The sequence below is a fragment of the Pinus tabuliformis genome, chromosome X, assembly GCF_031772625.1.
Source record: "Pinus tabuliformis cultivar Carrire ecotype Pingquan chromosome X, CPIR1, whole genome shotgun sequence".
NCBI lineage: Eukaryota > Viridiplantae > Streptophyta > Pinopsida > Pinales > Pinaceae > Pinus > Pinus tabuliformis.
Genome location: NC_142308.1, coordinates 545,531,285 through 545,538,889, shown reverse-complemented (window position 1 = coordinate 545,538,889; position 7,605 = coordinate 545,531,285). Strand labels below are relative to the sequence as shown.

The window sequence follows — 7,605 nt, the reverse complement described above, 5'->3', positions numbered from 1 at the left end:
CTTTTTAATATGGCACAATAAAAGCCCTAGTTCCGTAAAATAGCATGCAAAATGAACAAAAAATGACAGCAAACTTACACCATTAAATCAAAAATCACTTCAATAATCCAAAGGTAGTCTCTCCAACCAAAAATATCCCTCTCAAGATAATTCACTCTGTTAGAGTCAGTATTTGCATACTGCCATCAGTGATCAAAATTCCTCTTTTACCTCATATTAGTGTCCCATGTTGAAAATTTTATCATTCCACCTAGGTCATCATGTAAAAATTTACTCACTGATGGTAGCCCAAGTTCAAACTCCAAAAGCCCCTCTTAAAAAGTCAATATTTGTTGGCCCACCTTCATGTGTCTTGCTGAGCATACATTCATTTTAAAGGCTCATGTCATCATGTCTTATGTCAGTCAAGTCCACTTGAAGTCTGTGTGTTCAAGGTCCCATTAGGTCACTAGGTTTCATTCCTCCAAGGTCCAATAAAACACCATACACTGCATAAGGCTAGCAAAAGAATGAGAGTGAAAGAAATAATATCCCTTTTTCATTCAAAGAGGATTTGCAAACATGTAACTATGGTTGCCCGAGCTCTAATTTTCATTCCAAATTATGGGTTTGGTTTCAGATTGTAAGTTTATTTAAAAAACAAAATGTAATATTTTTATTTATTTATGTAATTTTATGTTCATTATATGTAATAAGTTACTATTCCTAAGTTGTTCACTCAAACTCTATTGCCAACATCATCCACCTGCAAAGGAAAAAGTCAGAAGTCAAAGAGCATTAGTGTGAAAATTTGAAAAGTGACATGAAACATTAGAAAATGGGTTTTCAAAGCATAAATCAAACCCATTCAAGTATAAAAGCCCTCAAAGACATCAATTCAACATTCATTTGCACTCCTACACTCTCAAAGCATCCTCAACAAAAGGGAATTTTCAAGTTTTAAATGAAATTGTGCAAAACAGGGGCAGAGGGCGTGTTTTGAACTAGTGCTGCGCGTTTGCCTTAAAACACTACGTGTTTTCTAAGGGCGTGTTTGACCAGATTGTTGCACGTTTGCCCGAAAACGTCCAGAGATTGCCCAAAGAGCACTACATCATCTCCAAGCTTCAAAATGTGTCACCAACATGCTCCAACAAACAAGTAGGTTGAAATCATATCACTCCTCTCCTCCACAGTTGAATTATATGGTGTTTCATTGTGTTTTGGTGTCCTACTAAATTCAAAACCCTAGTAACATAATTCCATTCCTAAATTTCATTTTCTAGCATCCCACTACCATTCCTACATTTCAAAACTACCCCCTATTACCTCCCTCATATCACACATCCCCATTTTCATCTCCTTAATTTCCTCACACCATCCCATACTCTCTACACCTACGTTTCATTTCATCATCTCTATAGGTTTTAACCCCGTACAGAACTTACCTGCATACGAATTCTAAAACACAGAAAATAAACAATGCGAGAGCATAACACATAAAACACATATACATAGAGATTTTCCCCTAGATCCAAAAATTGGGACTACCAGCTTGATTTTTCATTATATTCCTTTCAATGTTACAATACATATTTATACATGTTGAAGCATCCAATACCATGGACCGAAAACCATCGCGTCCAAAACCATGTGCGAAAATCATGCACAAAACCATAGGTAGGTCCACCCAACCTAACATAGGGTCCAAAACCAAAATTTTTCGGAGCGCTGCCCCAGAACCCATAGAGTGGGGTTACTTGCACCCCTCAAACCCCCTGTGACCCCCCCGCTACACAATCAGCGCAACGAAGGGGGGGCTCCAACCCCCCTCTAACCCCCCAGTTAACTACGTTGGCTAGTCGTGGAAAGAATATAACACAACCCAACTCCACAGTTGAATTATATGGTGTTTCATTTTGTTTTGGTATCCTACTAAATTAAAAACCCTACTAACATAATTCCATTCCTAAATTTCATTTTCTAGCATCCCACTACCATTCTTACATTTCAAAACTACCCCCTATTACCTCCCTCATATCACACATCCCCATTTTCATCTCCTCAATTTCCTCACACCATCCCATACTCTCTACACCTACATTCCATTTCATCATCTCCTTAGGGTTTGACTCCAATAACTCATGGAAGAAGAAGAGAATAGAAGTGATAGTGAGGAAGAAAGACAGTAGATGAGGCTATCTAAGAGAGGAGGGAGAATCATTTGACATGAGCCAACCAATGCCAAAGAACTCATGGCATCTCCCATCACTGTGACAAGATTTAAGCATGTAGATTTTTTTGAGTTTTGTGAGAAAGTACAAAGGATCCAATATTATCTTGTGTTGACCAGATTATTCATCACCAACCTCCATGACAACCAGGTAACCCTTGCTGGTGTCACCTTCACCGTATCTCCTGCTATCATATCAGCTATCTCTGGGATCCCAAATGTTGGGGAAAAATGGTTCAAACAAGTAAAATTGGATCATTCTATTATGAGCCATATCTTAAACCAAGGTACAAGAATGAGAGAAAGAGGATTTTTCCTTTCTCTTACCTCCTAGACATATATGTTCCCATGATGAAAATCATCATGAGGTACTTCACTTTTGAGGGTTGGTTTTCTAGGCTTTATTCCTATCATATCTAGCTACTGATGCATTTCACAAGAGTAAAAATGCTTAATATACCCTACTATCTTTACCAGAGCATTGACAAGATTTCATTCGTTTCCCAAAAGAAAGATTATGATCATCAAATTCAAACTATATTTCACCACTCCCTCATCAAGATGATAGTCCTCCATTACCTTGATCAGCTTAACATTGCATGGGACACCTTTATATCCAATGAGATTTTCATTGTCCCGCCTATTCAACATGGCCAAGAAGCACCTTCATCATCTCATCCTTCCACATCCATTCCTCCACCTTAGCCTACAGTTCATACATCATCACCAAATTAGTCTCTTTCACCCACCTCACCATCATCATCTCCATTTCACACTGAGACTGGGTCACCTAGCAAGGGTGAAATTAGCAAGCCTAAGAGGGCTGATTCGGGCATAATGGCACATAATTATCAGAGAGGCCATAGGCATGTGTTTTCCCCACATATTGTGGGAGGGGCCTTGCCTTCTTCATCAGCAAAGCAGGTACACAAAGTCAAATAAAAAATGACAGAGGCAGAGATCAAGCATGAGGAGGAGGACCTCCATGGGACAGAATAGGATTTTGACCTTGTTAACCTAGATGAACATAATGACAATGAGGACATTAGCATAGTCATCAAGGAAATATATGCATACATCAGGGAGATCTAGACCAACTTAGAGAGTTCTAAATTTATTATTTCATATTATGAGCAAGAAAACCAGCAGCTTCAAGCTAAGCATGATGTCATGGAGATTTGGCTCATTAAGAAAAAAAGAGAAGAAATGAAAGCCAAGGAATTTCTTGATGAGGCCTATGACAGGTATGGTGAACCTGAACTTGAACAAGAACCAAAAATCAGACCTAAGACTAGAAGGCTGAAAAGAGCTCTAGAACTAGAGAGACAAAAGGAGGCTGAACTCGCTAATTAGCTCACCCTAAATGAATAGTTTGCCAAAATGATGAATGAAAACCGGGATTATTAGCTCGAGAGGGAAAATGGTCATCTTGAGAAACTCATAGTCAAGGCCAAAAGGGACAATGAAATTCAAAAGAAGATGGCTAAACATTATGCCTGTAGAGAAAGGATTTCCAAGGCAGAACTCAAAGCTGCAAAAGAGAAGATTGAAACCTTGACCAAGAAAGAGGAGAAAAGGAGGCTAGAAATTCTTGCCGAGGCATCACTCCATGCCTAAAACACATGATTAGCTGTCATCCCACCAATTTTGACAAGTTTTGAGCAAATTTTGAAAGTTGTTAATTTCTGTGTTTTTTTAGGCATTTTTAACACAGTGAAAAGGTCAAACGTGCAACACCTAGGGCGTTGCGCTCTTTTTTGGGGCATCTAATGAGAAAAAGGTCAACATCATTGGATTCAGAGTTATGAGGACATGCACCTTGTGCATTTTCTAAGCATTTGGAGACAAACAGGTCAGTCAAAAAGGTCAAAAACCACCAAAAAATAACCTTTCTACCTCATTTCTGGTTTGGGTGCTGCAAGCTTACCAGTCTTGGGAGATTGAGTTTTTGACAAGGAAAATGAGTGTTGGACACCTAATCCTAAGTGGGTTAGTGTGGAAGTCGAATGGACAAAGAAGTCCAAGAGACCTTGGGATCTGAAACCCAAGAGTCACATAATGTACTATAAATGTAAATCTGTTGTTAATAAAAAAATGTACTGCATGATTTATCTTTCATATCTTTCTTTGCTGTCCATGTGTGTTTAACATGGTATCAGAGCCGCTTGTTTTTCTGTGGCCTGTTATGTGCATGTCAGTCCTGCACCTCTGCCCATAATTCTGTGTTTGAGCTGCCTTGAATAGCGCTGATGTGGTCTTCATTATCTCTGTCACTGTATACGTTTTTGTTGCTAACGCGCTACTCCTGACTGACATCTCTGTCAATTGCTCCTGCGCTGCTCCATATAATTAGCTGCTGCTGTTGCACATCTGTCCATATCGGTTTAACGATGTTTCATAACATCCTTGAATGCGTTTCCATTTGAACATTGTCCATATCATATTAACGCTCTTTTAACGCTACATTGGTATCATTATTAAATGGCTGTTGAATATTAATGGTCTGCGTTACCTAACCTCTGACTCTGCCTCTGACTCTGCCTCAGAAACGCCTGTCGACCTCTGCGCATTCCATTTTTTACTACACCTCATTACTAAACGCTGGTGACATTATTGTACACTGTTCTGACATTAATGAAACGCTGTGCTGCTCTTTTCATTCCATTGAAACACCCGCTCTTGGCATACATTATCATAAGTTTGGTTTCTAAAAAGGTATCGGGTTTGAAGCCGGTTTGAAGGATATGTGCATGAACAAGCTGTTTTATAATCCTTCTCCTCGGCATGAAGGATTCCACTCTGGAGATCAATAATCCCCTGTTCAGCAGGTAGAACATATATCGCATTTGCAGTTGTTCTGACTGCAGTTAGGGCAGCCTTAGCCTTTGGAAGATTTCTCAAAGAAAAGTGAAGCTTACACTCCAATAAATCAATATCACCAAGCAGCAGTTTATCATCCAGCCTCCTAACTTCTTTTACAAGACCAGAAATGAGTGTCAAAGCTTCCGAGTACTCTTTGCTTTCCATTAATAAAGCAGCAAGCCTTGCTTCAACCCTTTTGCCTTAAAAATGTTCGTTTCTCCAAACGCGTCCATTCCACCATTTCCCTACATAGAGTTATCTGAAGCTGTGATGTTCCCGGGATCTTTGCAACCGCATCAATTACTCCTCTGACAATCTTAGCAGTCTTAGCCTTTGGAATCAGAGAAAAGAAGGGGCGTAGAACTGTAAGGAGACTCTTCAGCTCCTCCCCCCGCTTCTCCTGTGTGAGGAGATCAGAAAGGTTTGAAATTGCCTGCTCTTTGATCTGAAGAGACTCAGGTGAAGATGAAGGATTCTCAATTATCTGATGAAGAACAGAAATAGCCCCTGCAGGGTCAGTGCTCTTGATGTCCAAGGCACGACTGAGAGACTCTGTGGTTGCAGGTATAGAAGACATCGCTACGATAATCAGAGGAGCAACTCTGCCACTCAAGTGGTCGATCACGCACCAGAACTGAAGGATCCAATAACCGCTACGGAAGCTTATTTTTCAGAGACGCGATGTGGGATTGTGTGTGGCCTTCTCATATATATATTGAGACTACCATACACAATATATATTAATGTTGCTGTAATGCGGTTTAACGTTGCTTTCATTCATGTATATTCAACATTTCCAGCAGGCTGCAATATATTCTTGGCCCAGTGAAGGACAGCCCCGTGTTTGAAGAAGACCATCATTTATTTAGCGCTCTGGTATCTACTCCATGGTGAACGCTGCTTTGATATGACTCCATTGTTGGTTGACACGCTGTTGGTAAGTTGAACGTTCTTGAACGCTGTCCATTGGTATCGAAGAATTGGAGTGAGAGTTCTGGCCCCACGGATTCAATTACAAGGAGCTCGACATCGCCACGAACGGTTCCGTAATGTAAGCATATTGGTAAATGGGGATTTCGTAAGGTTTACAAGGATATTCACCCTAGACGCGTATGAAGTCACTTTTCTTGTTACACGTTCTCTTGTTCACAGTTTCGTTTAAATGCAGTGGGTCTTGATGCACGTATTCAAATACATGTGTTTGTTACCTTAACTCAGGGTGGATATTGTGGTTTTCTCTCACACTAGTTATTCTATGTATTATTGGAAACGACAGTCTTTCCATCGTTGGCAATAAATCTTTTAAAACAAAAGACAAACCCTGATGAAAAACATAATATTAAATGGTAGCAGCTGTGGTATGAGCGAACATATCTTGCTTTGTGCTATTGTGCTCTATCTGTACAGTATTAATATATTTGGCTAGTAAATGTAAAGGACTTTAATATCTCTCTATTTTGATCCTAAATGTACATAGAAGATTGGATGTGGCCATGACGTTTGCGCACAGAGTAATCCAAAAAGCAGCAGAAAAAAAACGGTAGGGGAAGCAGATGTCAATAGGGAAGCAGCTGTAAGGCTGCTTTACATATTATGTAACAGGCTTGAGATTTACTTTATTTTTTGGTTAGTAGTATGGGAAGCAGCTCATTTAAGGAATCCAGTGACAGCCGCAAATAAGATTCTATGTTATTTGGTTATTCAACTAGGAGTTTTGGTTTGAACTGTTCTCAGAGACAGTGTTGAACAAGTATCTAACTAAATTCATTCTAAAAGGCAGGGTTTTGCAAGCATCTGACATTCATTTGAGAAGGAAGCGATATGTGGGTTCCATAAGATTGGAGATCTTATTCTTAGCTAGGACCTGAAAGAGTGTATATATGGTTAAGCTGATTTGGCTTCTCTTGCAGTCCTAGCAGATCAGGGGTGGCTTCTGTTTATCAGCTAATTTTTTGTACATATCATGTATATTACTAGGCAAGGCATATGATTGTTGAGGTATGAATGTGTGGTATTATATGATATGAAAGCATCCTATGCGTCGGTCATTTTTCTTGTCGATTCATGCTCCTCCTTATACGGCACTGATTACTTTATGTTATTTCAAATGTGTTGGAATATGATACTTATATAACCAAACACAACTGAAATCGAGAACCATCACTATTTTTAAAGACAAGTGCAATCTTTTGAAGACAAGTGCAATCTGTTGCAAAATCCAATTGTATTGACATATTGCGAGTGAGTGTTGATTTTTCTCTACAAGTTGTGATCAGTTTCAAGTGCAATTTGACAATGAATAAAATAGCCAGAATTGGTGAAGTATTGGAGTTCTTAAAAACTCTGATACATTCCTCTGATCATGGTACAGTAAGAATAAGCAAAGCTTCTCTTGTTGACATTAGAACCTGTTTGCATAATGTACAAGAGAATATTGAGTTTTTGCAGCTTGAGACAAAGCTACAGCAGGAAGAATTACAACAGTTGAGTCATCATTCTGAACATGTTTCTGTTCAGAACAATGAAGCAGA

The 7,605-nt window shown here is 39.3% G+C and overlaps 1 pseudogene; it reads right to left on the bottom strand.

Moving 5' to 3' along the window:
• Positions 1–4,843: 4,843 nt before the first annotated feature.
• Positions 4,844–5,772, bottom strand: LOC149141153 (26S proteasome non-ATPase regulatory subunit 11 homolog pseudogene; annotated as a pseudogene).
• Positions 5,773–7,605: the final 1,833 nt, after the last annotated feature.